The following is a 16,679-nucleotide window of genomic DNA, read 5'->3' as shown; positions in this document are numbered from 1 at the left end:
CCTACGAATGAATCATCAAATCTGGCCAGCAAACTGCCCTGCAGAAGGTGTTGGGCTGCACCTCTCACGCCTGCAAACCCTGTACTTGCTCAGCCTCAGGGCTAAGGAAAGAGCCCGAAGTCAGGGACAGAGACATTCATGGTTTAATAGATGGGAGATCTTTCACGTCAGAAGCAAAGTGGTCCTGGAGAGACACCCCACTGTAGATAGCCGATGGCAGGCAGAACGCAGCAGCAGCAGTAGCAGCATGCTTCTCTCTGGGCGGAATAGGCAGGCTACCAGTTAAAGGTGGAGTTGACAGCAGATGGGCTCATCGGTTACCAGGGAAACCAGCAGAGGGACGCATCCCTCTTACCCCTTGGGCTAAGTACTTCACGGGGCAGAGGTTTTCCTTTGGTAAACCATCAGCAAACAGCCATCTTGAATGGGTAGACCATACAGAGGGGAATAACCAGGGGAGCGGTGGTAACATCCTCCATATACTTTATATATATATATACACATATATATATATATGGAGAGAGAGAGAGAGAGGTTGTTTATTACACTGTGGTAGCCACTGACTAGATGTGCCTCTTATAATTTATTTAATTCAATCAATGATTAACTAAATGTATTAAAATAAAAGAAAATAAAATATCCCATTACTCAGTTACATTAGTCACATTTTAAATGTATCCATAAGACTTGTAAATTCATGTTCGTGTTTCTACAAAATTGACTTTGAATAGCATTTGTGGCCGTGATAAAGAAAAGAATACAGGTAGGAACAACACTTAGGTAGGATCTAATGGCAGAGGGTTCCTGGAACTTTAGGGTTATATCTCCTGCTTTGGATACTGAGAAAGGTGGATATGAAATCAGAAAGAAGAATGAAATATGTGTAGAGTTCTGACTTGTTTTTTCACATTTTAATGATACAATAGAGAGAAATTGTGTCCTTAGACGTGACTGTGCTCTATAATCACCTTTTCTTGATTTGCTCATCAAAACTGATCTTTTGCACATGAGCTGCTCTGTCTTGTGCTTGTCACTGCCTAATATGGAAGTTTGTTTTCTGGTTAGCACATCTAGGATATTGTGCACAGGAGAGTTTGTTTTCTTTTGCATATTGACCTATGATGGACAGAACCTGTGGGTCAAAACTCTCATGCGCCCTTGAAACTTGAGACCAAGTTCTTCTACAAAGGGTGAGGTGGTGGATGAGAAGTGAACTGTCTCCCTCTGCACTTTCAGGACTTGTAGCTTCACCTCATGTTTTGTGCTCACTCTTTGTTCCTCTTATAAAGGACAGACCCTGAGATGGATGAGTCACAGAACACGTGCTCTGGGATCATTGCATGTGCTCAGTCTCCTTGAGCTCATCTCAGCCTCTGCACTTCCCCAAGGCTGATGTGCTGACATGCTTCCATTTGAGAGGGGTCCACGTTCAGCTGCCCTAGACACCCTCCATGGGCAGCAGAATTTCTAGAGGGCTGTGTGAAGGGGCTGCTGGGCTTCTTCACATACTTGTTTCACAGCCCTTCTGACCTGGTCTCCTGGGCTTGACCAGGCCCAGGACAGAGACTCAGGGCAGCAGGACCCAGGGTCACTGCTCTTCTTACAACCCACTGCTCCGTCCAGACAGCCCTGCCCCTGCTCCCCACTCCCCAGTCCTGCCTAACCTCTGACCTTTCCTCAGGCCTGCCTTGGTCTTATCCTTCCCAGTTCTTCCAAGGCTGGGGTAAACCCAGGCAGGTGCTGTGTGTTTATGAGGCTTCCTCTGCTGTAGCTTTTTGTTTCAGTATTCCAGAATAAGGGAATTGGGACAAGTTACTTTTAACTCTAATACTACTTTCATCTGCTCTAAGGGGCTAAGACACTTACGGAGTAGTTTTGAAGTACCTAAGGTTAGCTGAGGCACAGGACCCTAACTTGTTTTGTGAAGTTGTTTGCATGTTCTTCCCTCAACACAGCTGTTGCCCAGATTTGGTTAATATTCCTTTTCCTCAGAAGGAGATGGTGCAGGGATAAATGTTCTAAGCTCTTGACCTCCTAAGTGGAAAAGACATACTGAGAACCCAGGGGTGGGTCCCAGTATGGAGGCTCTGGATCCCTGACCTGCACTTACCACTCAGCCAAGGGATCCTCAGTCATGGAGCAATGGAGTCCCTGCATCCGTATAATTGGCTGGAAATACTAGCATCTCTAAAGTTCCAGACATTGCCCATCAGGTGGCCTTAGTGGTCACAGAATCCAGGGCAGCTATGGGTGGACTTATCAGTTGACTTTGGCACAGTCATTAATGTGAAATTCACCTCAGGACCTGCATTCTCCTGGTCAGCTCCCAGATTCTGAGAGGTGTGAGACCCCATGTATACAGTACAGGTCATATCTGTCAGTGCTGGTGTCATTGCTTAAACAAGGCCAAAAGCAGATAAGAATCAGGGAGCTATTTTATTGTATTGGATAATGTTACCATAAGCCTTAGCATTGGTCAATTCCTGTAGCCCACACCCAAGGACTCAAAGTGGAACCTGACTGTTAGCCTGTACACTTCTCCTGCACAGCTGGGTTAGAGACAGGCTGTGCTCAGTCCGGGCTCCCTCTTCATAACGAAGTGTCCCACTTATGGAACAGCTCCCTAGAGTATGGACAAACCCTGACTCTGTGGGCATATGTACATTGTATAGAAAACAAAGACTGGGAGAAAAATACGATACGATTGATAGTGGCGGTATCTAAATGGTAGGATTTCAGTTTTGTCAAATCTTGTGTATTTGATTTTCTATAAGACAAGTGATTAGTGAATAAATATAGCATATTTTGTCTAGGATTGAATTCAGTCCTTTAATGGAGGTTGCTGTTAATCAAGTATAAAATATCATGCAATAGAAGACATGATAAATGCAGTAGCTGGCATTGTGGATGCCGGGGAAAGAGTGATCTGGGAAAAATCAAGCGACAGTGGCAATCTAGCAGAAGCTCAAAAGAGGCAGGATGGGTCATGGGTCTGTGTCATTGAAACAGAGCATGCATTTTAGTGTTTACCTTTTTTTAGATCGACCCTTCCCTTCTGATTAGGCTCCCCTTAGCTAGAAAGCCAAAGCTCTGTTTTCATTTCCTTCCTCTTGTCCTTTGCCTTCCTTCATCCCCCAAAGAGGATGGCCCAACACCAGCTCAGCCCACACTTACTAGCCTCCCACATCCATACACACCACCCCATGTCCTCATCGAGAAGAAAGCCCCTGAGTAAACCCTGAGCCGCAGCACCAGTGTCCTGACAGTTACTCTGTGTCCCTCCAGCTCTCCCTGAGGATGTGGCGGATGACCTGCACCATGATAGGACAGGAGAAAAGCCTCCGTGGATCCCCAAGGTAAGCTGCATTGTTTCTGGTCTGAGATAGAAATATTGCTTTATTTCCCTTTCAGTAGAATTAAGTTATGAATATTTGAGGGTATTCCTTCCAGATACATACAATTCCCTTGGTTGGGAGAATGTGGAGTGAGAGTCTATTACCAACTCATGGAGCCTGATTCCACAGGACATTACAATTGACAGCATCCATTACAGCCTGTAGAGTACGGAGCTCTCTCTCCTGCAGCGATTTTTCCTCTAGGCAAAGAATTCTGTAATTTCCAACCTAAATGGACTTGGAAGTTCCAACCTCCCAGCAATGTTCTTGCCTTTCAGCCTGAGTAGGTTTGCTCTGATAACCCTTGCTGGGTTCCCTGGACCACTGTTTCTTATGAGGTTTTCTACTGTCAGCAAATGAACAAAAGGCTTGAGCATCACTGTGATCTTATCCTCATAGTGTTTTCTCTTCTGTAATTGCAGGTGGCCTTCCCAGAACGTGAAAACGGTATGTATTGTGGAATCAGTCACTTGGGGAGGAAGAACTTTGAAGATAAGAAAGTGGGACATTCTTGCTGGTTTTAGTGTAGAGGGCAGACTGATTCCAAATTTGTGCTGGGAATGAGAGTAGGTGTCCTGGTGATAGAAAGTGATCTACAAGTAATGTGACCAATTACTATAGTCCCAGGAATATAGTCCCAGGAAGAAGCTGTATTACGGTTAGGTGGTGTAGGTTTGTGTGCATGAGACTGGGTGTGTCTGTATGTGAAATGAGTGGGATGATTCTGTGTGTGTAAGTGAACTTTTTGTGTTGTGTTTCCCTTGATTTATGTTCCCCTAAACATCACTGTTACTGGTGCCAACTTTCTAGAAAATATTCCCATCACCACTGCATCATGAATGGGTATGGATATAAAAGTAAATAAACTGTATACTTTCAGTGTGTGCATTGATTTTATACCAAGTGAGCCTCATTTAACCTGGAAAACAAATCCTATCACCACCCAGGCAAATGTTTACTGGATTATTATTATTATTATTTTTTTGGCTGTGTTGTGTCTTTGTTGCAGTGTGCGGGCTTCTCATTTCGGTGGCTTCTGTTGTTCCAGAGCACGGGCTCTAGGTGCATGGGCTTCAATAGTTGTGGCACGTGGGCTCAGTAGTTGTGACTTGCAGGCTCTACGGCACAGGCTTAGTAGTTGTGGTGCACGGACTTAGTTGCTCCATGGCTGGATTCCTAATGAACAAAGCTGGGTTTCAGCATCCCTACTACTGCGTCAATTACAACTTCATTTAATAAGAAATCTCATCTCTTAGTAGGTCTCATAGCATTCTGAATGGTTATGATACATCTCTCTGCCACTTCCCTCATTCTAACTGTTTCCTATTAGAGCCTCGGGATGAGTCCTCCCCCCTTACCTGAAGCACCTAGTGCTAGGCAGGCCTCCTTCCTTTTGCAGGGAGCCCATGCTTGTACCCACATGCCACACCCAGTTCTGGAGGAGTCCGAGAAAGAAGGAGCCTCCAGGAGTAGATGGAGGAAATTCACTCCACCTTTCTCCTTTGAGGCTAATATTCACTATCGGATTCTGTGCTAAGGAAACGAAATGTCCTTCTCCTGTGGAAAGTCTGTCTTCCATCACTTGTGCCGGCCCTGTTTCTGTGTGCTGGGCAAGACACACTGCATACAATGAAGACAGAACCAAGAAATCTACCCCAGGGATTGAGCTCAGGGTGGGCACTGGCTCCCATCCCAGGAGGGCAGATAGGAGGTTGTGCTTTGCAAGGTGGGACAGAGAAACCAAGCAGTGTGACAAGAGCATCTCCACTCATTTTTCTGTGCAAACTGCCAGATGAAGTAGGTTCTTGGTATTTTCTGAAGGCTTTTGCAAGCAAACAAGTCTGGGAGTAAAGTTAATTAAAACATGGAAAGTTATAGTTAAAAATTTATTTTCGATAGTGAGTCCTTTGAGAAATACATACTTTAATAGAATATGATTGCCTTATATGTGTCAATATTTTCCCCACCAAAGAAAACACTGAAAATGCTTGACTGTAAAATGTCACTTGTTTACACAAGAGACTGTGTATGAGTAAAGTTGTTCTAGAAATCCTCAATCCCTAGGTGGTAGTTTGCTGATGGTGCTGAGGGGAACCCTGGTGTGCGATTCAGTGCCTGCTACTCACAGGGAGGCTCTTAAGAACTCAGAGACCCGCCCAGTGGACAACACGTGTGAGGACAGGATTGGCGCCTCGGGCTGCACTTGAAGAGGGAAATGCTTTAGTGAAGTGGAAGGAGATACAGGAAGGGCACCTGAGCCATGGGGAGTCAGGGGTGTTTGGTTTAGAGATCAAGGAAAAGTGTACACCTGAGCACAGCCTGGGCCACACTTAGGATGCTATTGGCACTTCTGCTTGAATGGGGAAGAGAAAGGACATCCCCCTCTTGCTGGAGTGAACTCTGGAGAGATGTCTTCTTTAAAGCCTGGGGAGAGGAGCTTCTCTCCCATTATCTCCTGATACCTGTGTACATTCGAGACCCTTCCTGCTTTCTTCTATCCCTCTGTTGACTCCCGTTCCTTATTTTTCTTCTTTTTTCCCCTTTTTCCACTTTGTATTTATTTTACATATGTGTATTTTATTGTTGTAAAAGTACACATACGATGAAATCCAACATCTTAACAAGTTTTGAAATGTCCAGGCAGTCCTGTTGACTACATGCACCTTGTTGTACAGCATGTGTCTAGAACTTTTCCATTTTGCAAATAACAAATGCTAACCATTGAACACAGACTTCCCATGTCAACCTCTTGCTAGCTCTTGGAAGCACCCTACTACTCTCTGCTTCTCGGAGTTTTCTTTCAGTTTTTCACCTTCTGTGACTGGCTTCTGTCACTCTTACAAATGTCCTCCAAGTTCTTTCGTGTTGCTGCAAATGGCAGGATTTCCTTCTTTTTCAACGACTGAATGCCATTCCACTGTATGTTTACAGCACATTTTCTTTATTAATTCATCTTCCCATGGACACTAGGCAGTTTTCCTATGTTGTGTATTGTGTATAATGCTGCAATGGACATGAGATTGTAGATATCTCTTGGACATTCTTGTTTTATCTCCTTTATATATAAACCTAAATGAGTGATTGTGGATTTTATGATAGTTCTCTTAATAATTTTTGGGGGACCTCCATTCTGTTTTCCATAATGCCTACACCATCTTACATTACAACAGGGTACAAAACAGGGTACAGGAGTTCGTATTCTTCACATCTTTGCCAGCATCCATTAATTTTCTTTCTTTTTCCTTTTTTCGTTTTTTTTTTTTTTCAGTACACGGGCCTCTCATTGTTGTGGGCTCTCCCGTTGCAGAGCACAGGCTCCAAACGCACAGGCTCAGCGGCCATGGCTCATGGGCCCAACCGCTCAGTGGCATGTGGGATCCTCCCAGACCAGTGCACGAACACTTGTTCCCTGCAATGGCAGGCAGACTCTCAACCACTGTGCCACCAGGGAAGCCCTAATTGTCTTTTTATACTACACATCCTAACAGGTGTGAGTGATATCTCCTTGTGGCTTGATTTCCATTTCCCTGATGCTTAGCGATGTTGAGCAAATTTTCATATGTAGATTGACCACTTGTATGTCTTTATGGAGAAATGTCTAATGAGGCTTTTTACCCATTTTTAAACTCAGTTATTTGCCCGCTCTTTTTCTGAAATTGACTTGTAGTAGTTTCTTATATATTCTGGATATTGGTTCCTTATTCAGATACAAGGTTTACACATATTTCCTCTCATCCTATAGGTTGCCTTTTCATGCTGTTGATTGTTGAACAGACTATCCTTTCTTCAGTTGGTAATCTTAGAACCTTGGCCAAGATCAGTTGGCCATATATATGTGCATTTATTTGGGGTCTCTCTATTATATTTCATTGGTCTATCTCACTGTCTTGATGCCACTAGCAGACTGTTTAGACTACTGTGGCATTGTTATGAGTTTTGAGTTCAGGAAGTGTTAATCTCCATCATTGCTCTTTGCTCTCAAGATTGTTTTATCTGCTTGTGGGGGGTTCCATAAGTATTTTAGAATTCTGTCCACTTCTATAATAATGACATGGAATTTTGTGGGTTGTTGCGATATATGTGTACATCACTTTATGTAGTATAGAAAATGCCAACAGTATTTAATAATCCAGTCTGTGAACATCTTATATCATTCCAATTATTTGTCTCTTCTTTAATTTCTTTCCGCAATGTCCTGTAGTTTTCAGTATACAAATTTTTCACCTCCTACGGGGCCTTTTCCACTGCCTTCCTCAGGTCTTCTAGAGTCAGGGGTGAGAAGGATGGACTCATGGAGAGAGTGAAATCCCTCCCTCCCCTCTGCACCTACTCTCTGATTATGTCTAATACAGGTGTACTGGGCCATGCCCTTCACCTCTGTCTACAAGTGGGCCCCTTGCTGGGAATTCCTTTTGAATCTGAGTGTTGACTGTACTACTTCAGTGTCCACAAGGACTCTCCCAATGTGTGGCGTGGGTCCAAGAGCCCAAGATATACCTACATACGAATGATCAGATCAGGCCATCAAATTTTCTGCAGTAAAGAACAACCAGGGGAGGGGTGGCTGGTTGCCTCTTTCTCATCTTTGGATTTCTTACAGCTGAGCTTTCCAGTGTGGTAGCCACGAACCAAATGTGTCTATTTATAATTAATTTAGTTCAAACAATAATTAACTCATTCTATTAAAAAATGCAAAAACCACACAAGTGCTTGGTCACACTAGCCATGTTTCAAGTGTGTCTGTACCATCTGGAATTTCAGGTTGGTAAGGTTGACGGTGAAAGCTATAAATGGGTCTATAGAAGTGAGGGGTCGAAAGGTGATTTTCTCAGCATCTCTCCCTCATTTGCAATTTTCAACTGTGATCAAGATCTTATTGAAGGACTCTGTCTGCACAGAGCACAGGGGAGGTCTGAGAACCTGGAGGGAAGACCAGGGTGATGCTGTGTGAGCCAGCAAGTCGAGTAGGAGAAATGGGTGCGTCAACTTGTATAATAACTTTATGCTCATGGTTGTGTTTGTACAGAATGGATCTTGGAGAGCATACATAGCAGTGATGCTGAGGACGATTCACATAGGGAACAACTCTCAGGTAGGATCTAAAGCGAGACAATTCCTAGAACACTTGGGTTCCACCCGGTTCTTTAGAAACTAAGGAAGGTGAATATGAAATCAGGAAGAAGAAGGAAATATGTGTAGAATTCTGATTTGTTCTTTCCAAACTTTAATGACATAATAGAGTTATTGTGTCCATGTCCTTTGACTGTACTGTGCTTCTTTTCATGCTTTGCCATTCAGAAATTTTCTTTCTCACAAGACTACTCTTTCATTGCTTTGTCACTGCCAAAAATGAAAGGTTCGTTTCTGTTCGGTACCTGGAGGGTATTTTGCACCAAGGATTTTGGTTTCCTTTTTACATTCACGTATGATGGCCATGTCCTAGTGGGAACAAAACTCTCATAGTCACTTGACACTGGAGAACAAGTTCTTATACTTTGTGTCAGGTGGTGGATGAGAGTTGAACTCTCTCCCTCTACACTTTCATGACTTGTAGCTTCATCTTACTTTTGTCCTCACTGTTTATTCCTCATGGAAAGCACGCTCCCAGGCGTGGAAGAGTCACAGAACACTTGATTTGGGATCACTGCACGTGCTCAGTCTCCTCATTTCAGCCTCAGCACCTCCCAAGGCTGATGTGCTGACATGCTTCCATTTGAGAGGGGTCCACGTCCAGCTGATCCTAAAGACCCTTCATGGCCGGCAGGAATTCTAGAGGACTGTGTGAAGGGGCTGCTGGGCTTCTTCACACACTGGCTCTCACAGCCCTGCTAACCTGGTCTCCTGGAATTGAAGAGGCCCAGGACAGAGACTCAGGGCAGCAGGACCCAGGGTCACTGCTCTTCTTACAACCCACTGCTCCGTCCAGACAGCCCTGCCCCTGCTCCCCACTCCCCAGTCCTGCCTAACCTCTGACCTTTCCTCAGGCCTGCCTTGGTCTTATCCTTCCCAGTTCTTCCAAGGCTGGGGTAAACCATGGCAGGTGCTGTGTGTTTATGAGGCTTCCTCTGCTGTAGCTTTTTGTTTCAGTATTCCAGAATAAGGGAATTGGAACAAGTTTCTTTTAACTCTAATATTACTTTCATCGGCTCTAAGGGGCTAAGACACTTACGGAGTAGTTTTGAAGTACCTAAGGTTAGCTCAGGCACAGGACCCTAACTTGTTTTGTGAAGCTGTTTGCATGTTCTTCCCTCAACACAGCTGTTGCCCAGATTTGTTTAATATTCCTTTTCCTCAGAAGGAGATGCTGCAGAGATAAATGTTCTAAGCTCTTGACCTCCTAAGTGGAAAAGCCATACTGAGAACCCAGGGGTGGGTCCCAGTATGGATGCTCTGGATCCCTGACCTGCACTTACCACTCAGCCAAGGGATCCTCAGTCATGGAGCAATGGAGTCCCTGCATCCGTATAATTGGCTGGAAATACTAGCATCTCTAAAGGTCCAGACCTTGCCCATCAGGTGGCCTTAGTGGTCACAGAATCCAGGGCAGCTATGGGTGGGCTTATCAGTTGACTTTGGCACAGTCATTCATGTGAAATTCACCTCAGGACCTGCATTCTCCTGGTCAGCTCCCAGATTCTGAGAGGTGTGAGACCCCATGTATACAGTACAGGTCATATCTGTCAGTGCTGGTGTCATTGCATAAACAAGGCGAAAAGCAGATAAGAATCAGGGAGCTATTTTATTGTATTGGATAATGTTACCATAAGCCTTAGCATTGGTCAATTCCTGTAGCCCACACCCAAGGACTCAAAGTGGAACCTGACTGTTAGCCTGTACACTTCTCCTGCACAGCTGGGTTAGAGACAGGCTGTGCTCAGTCTGGGCTCCCTCTTCATAACGAAGTGTCCCACTTATGGAACAGCTCCCTAGAGTATGGACAACCCCTGACTCAGTGGGCATACATACATTGTATGGAAAACAAAGATTGGGAGAAAAATATGACACGATTGAGAGTGGCTGTATCTAAAGGGTAGGATTTCAGTTTTGTCAAATCTTGTGTATTTGAATTTCCTTAAGACAAGTGATTAGTGAATAAATATAGCATATTTTGTCTAGGATTGAATTCAGTCCTTTAATAGAAGTTGTTGTTAATCAATTATAAAATATTATACATTAGAAGACATGATAAATGCAGTAGCTGGCATTGTGGATGCTGGGGAAAGAGTGATCTGGGAAAAATCAAGAGACAGTGGCAATTTAGCAGAAGCTCAAAAGAGGCAGGGTGGGTCATGGGTCTGTGTCATTGAAACAGAGCATGCATTTTAGTGTTTACCATTTTTTAGATCGACCCTTCCCTTCTGATGAGGCTCCCCTTAGCTAGAAAGCCAAAGCTCTGTTTTCAATTCCTTCCTCTTGTCCTTTGCCTTCCTTCATCCCCCAAAGAGGATAGCCCAACACCAGCTCAGCCCACACTAACTAACCTCCCACATCCATACACACCACCCCATGTCCTCATCGAGAAGAAAGCCCCTGAGTAATTCCTGAGTCGCAGCACCAGTGTCCTGACAGTTACTCTGTGTCCCTCCAGCTCTCCCTCACTATGTGGCGGATGACCTGAACCGTGATAGGAGAGAAGAAAAGCCTCCGTGGAAAATCAAGGTTAGCTGGATTTTTTCTGGTCTGAGATAGAAATATTGCTTTATTTCTCTTTCAATAGAATTCAGTTATGAATATTTGAGGGTACTCCTTCCAGATACATACAGTTCGCTTGGTTGGGAGAATGTGGAGTGAGAGTCTTTTACCAACTCATGGTGCCTGATTCCACAGGACATTACAATTGACAGCATCCATTACAGCCTGTAGAGCATGGAGCTCTCTCTCCTGAGCGATTTTTCCTCTAGGCAAAGAATTCTGTAATTTCCAACGTAAATGGACTTGGAAGTTCCATCCTCCCAGCAAAGTTCTTGCCTTTCAGCCTGAGTAGGTTTGCTCTGATAACCCTTGCTGGGTTCCCTGGACCACTCTTTCTTATGAGGTTTTCTACTGTCAGCAAATGAACAAAAGGCTTGAGCATCACTGTGATCTTATCCTCATAGTGTTTTCTCTTCTGTAATTGCAGGTGGCCTTCACAGAACGTGTAAACAGTATGTATTCCGGAATCAGTCACTTGGGGAGGAAGAACTTTGAAGATGAGAAAGTGGGACATTCTTGCTGGTTTTAGTGTAGAGGGCAAACTGATTCCAAATTTGTGCTGGGAAAGAGAGTAGGGGCCCTGGTGATAGAAAGTGATTTACAAGTAATGTGACCAATTACTATAGTCCCAGGCAGAAGCTGTATTACGGTTAGGTGGTGTAGGTTTGTGTGCATGAGACTGGGTGTGTCTGTATGTGAAATGAGTGGTATGATTCTGTGTGTCTATGTGAACATTTTGTGTTGTGTTTGCCTTGATTTATGTTCCCCTAAATATCACTGTTACTGGTGCCAACTTTCTAAAAAATATTCTCATCACCACTGCATCATGAATGGGTATGGATATAAAAGTAAATAAACCGTACACTTTCAGGGTGTGCATTGGATTTATACCAACTGAGCCTCATTTAACCTGGAAAACAAATCCTATCACCACCCAGGCAAATGTTTACTGGATTCTTTTTTTTTTTTCTTTTGGCTGTGTTGGGTCTTCGTTGCAGTACGAGGGCTTCTCATTTCGGTTGCTACTGTTGTTCCAGACCACGGGCTCTAGGTGCATGGGCTTCAGTAGTTGTGGCACGTGGGCTCAGCAGTTGTGACTTGCGGGCTCTAGAGCACAGGCTTAGTAGTTGTGGTGCACGGGCTTAGTTGCTCCATGGCTGGATTCTTAGTGAACAAAACTGGGTTTCAGCATCCCTACTACTGGGTCAATTACAACTTCATTTAATAAGAAATCTCATCTCTTAGTACGTGTCATAGCATTCTGAATGGTTATGATACATCTATCTGGACTTCCCTCATTCTAAATGTTTCCTATTAGAGCCTCGGGATGAGTCCTGCCCCTTACCTGAAGCACCTTGTGCTAGGCAGACCTCCTTCTTTTTGCAGGGAGCCCATGCTTGTACCCACATGCCACACCCAGTTCTGGAGGAGCCCGAGAAAGAAGGGGCCTCCAGGAGTAGATGGAGGAAATTCATTCCACCTTTCTCCTTTGAGGCTAATATTCACTATCGGATTCTGTGCTAAGGAAACGAAATGTCCTTCTCCTGTGGAAAGTCTGTCTTCCATCACTTGTGCCGGCCCTGTTTCTGTGTGCTGGGCAAGAAACACTGCATACAGTGAAGACGGAACCAAGAGATCTACCCCAGGGACTGAGCTCAGGGTGGGCACTGGCTCCCTTCCCAGGAGGTTGGAGAGGAGGTTGTGCTTTGCCAGGTGGGATAGAGAAACCAAGCATTGTGACAAGAGCATCTGCACTCATGTTGCTGTGCAAACTGCCAGGTGAAGTAGGTTCTTGGTATTTTCTGAAGGCTTTTGCAAGCAAATAAGACTGGGAGTAAAGTCAATTAAAACATGGAAAGTTATATATAAAAATTTTTTTCGATAGTGAGTCCTTTGAGAAATACATACTTTAATAGAATATGATTGCCATATATGTGTCAATATTTTCCCCACCAAAGAAAACCCTGAAAATGCTTGATTGTAAAATGTCACTTGTTTACCCAAGAGACTGTGTATGAGTAAAGTTGTTCTAGAAATCCTCAATCCCTAGGTGGTAGTTTGCTGATGGTGCTGAGGGGAACCCTGGTGTGCGATTCAGTGCCTGCTACTCACAGGGAGGCTCTTAAGAACTCAGAGACCCACCCTGTGGACCCCACGTGTGAGGAAAGGATTGGAGCCTCGGGCTGGACTTGAAGAGGGAAATGCTTTAGAGAAGTGGAAGGAGATACAGGAAGGGCACCTGAGCCATGGGGTGTCAGGGGTGGTTGGTTTAGAGATCAAGGAAAAGTGTACATCTGAGCACAGCCTGGGCCACACTTAGGATGCTATTGGCCCTTCTGGTTGAATGGGGAAGGGAAAGGACATCCCCCTCCTGCTGGAGTGAACTCTGGAGAGATGTCTTCTTTAAAGCCTGGGGAGAGGAGCTTCTCTCCCATTATCTCCTGATACCTGTGTACATTCTAGACCCTTCCTGCTTTCTTCTTTCCCTCTGTTGACTCCCTTTCCTTATTTTTCTTCTTTTTTCCCCTTTTTCCACTTTGTATTTATTTTACATATGTATATTTTATTGTTGTAAAAGTACGCATACAATGAAATCCAACGTCTTAACAAGTTTTGAAATGTCCAGTCAGTCCTGTTGACTACATGCACCTTGTTGTACAGCATGTGTCTAGAACTGTTCCATTTTGCAAATAACACATGGTATCAATTGAACAGAGACTTCCCATGTCAACCTCCTGCCAGCTCTTGGAACCACCCTTCTACTCTCTGCTTCTCGGAGTTTTCTTTCAGTTTTTGACCTTCTGTGACTGGCTTCTGTCACTCTTACAAATGTCCTCCAAGTTCTTTCGTGTTGCTGCAAATGGCAGGATTTCCTTCTTTTTCAAAGACTGAATGACATTCCATTCTATGTATACACCACATTTTCTTTATTAATTCATCTTCCCATGGACACTAGGCAGTTTTCCTATGTTGTGTATTGTGTATAATGCTGCAATGGACATGAGATTGTAGATATCTCTTGGACATTCTTGTTTTATCTCCTTTGTATATAAACCTAAATGAGTGATTGCTGGATCTTATGATACGTCTCTTAATAATTTTGGGGGGACCTCCATTCTGTTTTCCATAATGGCTACACTATTTTCCATTACTACAGGGTACAAAACAGGGTACAGAAGTTCCACTTCTTCACATCGTTGCCAGCATCCATTAATTTTCTTTCTTTTCTCTCTTTTTTTTTTTTTTTTGCAGTACACGGGCCTCTCATTGTTGTGGGCTCTCCCGTTGCAGAGCACAGGCTCCAAACACAGAGGCTCAGCAGCCATGGCTCATGGGCCCAGCCGCTCAGTGTCATGTGGGATCCTCCCAGACTGGGGCACGAACACATGTCCCCTGCATCAGCAGGCGGACTCTCAACCACTGTGCCACCAGGGAAGCCCTAATTGTCTTTTTATAATACACATCCTAACAGGTGTGAGTGATATCTCCTTGTGGCTTGATTTCCATTTCCCTGATGCTTAGCGATGTTGTGCAAATATTCATATGTAGATTGACCACTTGTATGTCTTTATGGAGGAATGTCTAGTGAAGCTTTTTACCCATTTTTAAACTCAGTTATTTGCCTGCTGTTTTTCTGAAATTCACTTCTGGTAGTTTCTTATATATTCTGGATATTGGTCCCTTATTCAGATACAAGGTTTACACATATTTCCTCTCATCCTATAGGTTGCCTTTTCATGCTGTTGATTGTTGAACAGACCATCCTTTCTTCACTTGGTAGTCTTAGAACCTTGGCCAAGATCAGTTGGCCATATATATGTGCGTTTACTTGAGGTCTCTCTATTATATTTCATTGGTCTATCTCACTGTCTTGATGCCACTAGCAGACTGTGTTGACTACTGTGGCATTGTTATGTGTTTTGAGTTCAGGAAGTGTTAATCTCCTTCATTGCTCTTTGCTCTCAAGATTGTTTTGTCTACTTGTGGGGGTTCCATATGTATTTTAGGATTCTGTCCACTTCTATAATAATGACATGGAATTTTGTGGGTTGTTGCGATATATGTGTACATCACTTTATGTAGTATAGAAATGCCAACAGTATTTAATAATCCAGTCTATGAACATCGTATGTCATTCCCTTTACTTGTCTCTTCTTTAATTTCTTTTCGCAATGTCCAGTAGTTTTCAGTATACAAATTTTTCACCTCCTACGGGGCCTTTTCCACTGCCTTCCTCAGGTCTTCTAGATTCAGGGGGGTGACGGATGGAGTCACGGAGAGAGTGAAATCCCTCCCTCCCCTCTGCACCTACTCTCTGATTATGTCTAATACAGGTGTACTTGGCCATGCCCTTCACCGCTGTCTACAAGTCTGCCCCTTGCTGGGAATACCTCTTGGATCTGAGTGTTGACTGTACTATTTCAGTGTCCACAAGGACTCTCCCAATGCGTGGCGTGGGTCCAAGAGCCCAAGATATACCTACATATGAATGATCAGATCAGGCCATGAAATTTTCTGCAGTAAAGAACAACTAGGGGAAGGGTGGCTGGTTGCCTCTTTCTCATCTTTGGATTTCTTACAGCTGAGCTCTCCAGTCTCGTAGTCACGAACCAAATGTGTCTATTTATAATTAATTTAGTTCAAACAATAATTAACTCATTCTATTAAAAAATGCACAAAACACACAATTGCTTGGTCATACTATCCATGTTTCAAGTGTGTCTGTAACATCTGGAATTTCAGGTTGGTAAGGTTGACGGTGAAAGCTATAAATGGGTCTATAGAAGTGAGGGGTCGAAAGGTGATTTTCTCAGCATCTCTCCCTCATTTGCAATTTTCAAGATCTTATTGAAGGACTCTGTCTGCACAGAGCACAGGGGAGGTCTGAGAACCTGGAGGGAAGACCAGGGTGATGCTGTGTGAGCCAGCAAGTCGAGTAGGAGAAATGGGTGCGTCAACTTGTATAATAACTTTATGCTCATGGTTGTGTTTGTACAGAATGGATCGTGGAGAGCATACATAGCAGTGATGCTGATGACGATTCACGTAGGGAACAACTCTCAGGTAGGATCTAAAGGGAGACAATTCCTAGAACACTTGGGTTCCACCCGGTTCTTTAGAAACTAAGGGAGGTGAATATAAAATCAGGAAGAAGAAGGAAATATGTGTAGAATTCTGATTTGTTCTTTCCAAATTAATGATATAGTTGAGTTATTGTGTCCATGTCCTTTGACTGTACTGTGCTTATAGTCATCTTTTCTTGCTTTGCCATTCAGAAATTTTCTTTCTCACAAGACTACTCTTTCATTGCTTTTTCACTGCCAAAGATGAATGGTTCGTTTCTGTTTGGTACCTGGAGGGTATTTTGCACCAGGGATTTTGGTTTCCTTTTTACATTCACGTATGATGGCCATATCCTAGTGGGAACAAAAGTCTCATAGTCAGTTGACACTGGAGAACAAGTCCTTATAGTTAGTGTCAGGTGGTGGATGAGAGTTGAACTCTCTCCCTCTACACTTTCAGGACTTGTAGCTTCATCTTACTTTTGTCCTCACTGTTTATTCCTCATGGAAAATGCACTCCCTGAGGTGG

The sequence above is a fragment of the Mesoplodon bidens genome (genome assembly GCF_964165515.1).
Source record: "Mesoplodon bidens genome assembly, contig: HAP1_SCAFFOLD_182, whole genome shotgun sequence".
Lineage (NCBI taxonomy): Eukaryota > Metazoa > Chordata > Mammalia > Artiodactyla > Ziphiidae > Mesoplodon > Mesoplodon bidens.
Note: the sequence above shows the minus strand (reverse complement) of the source record.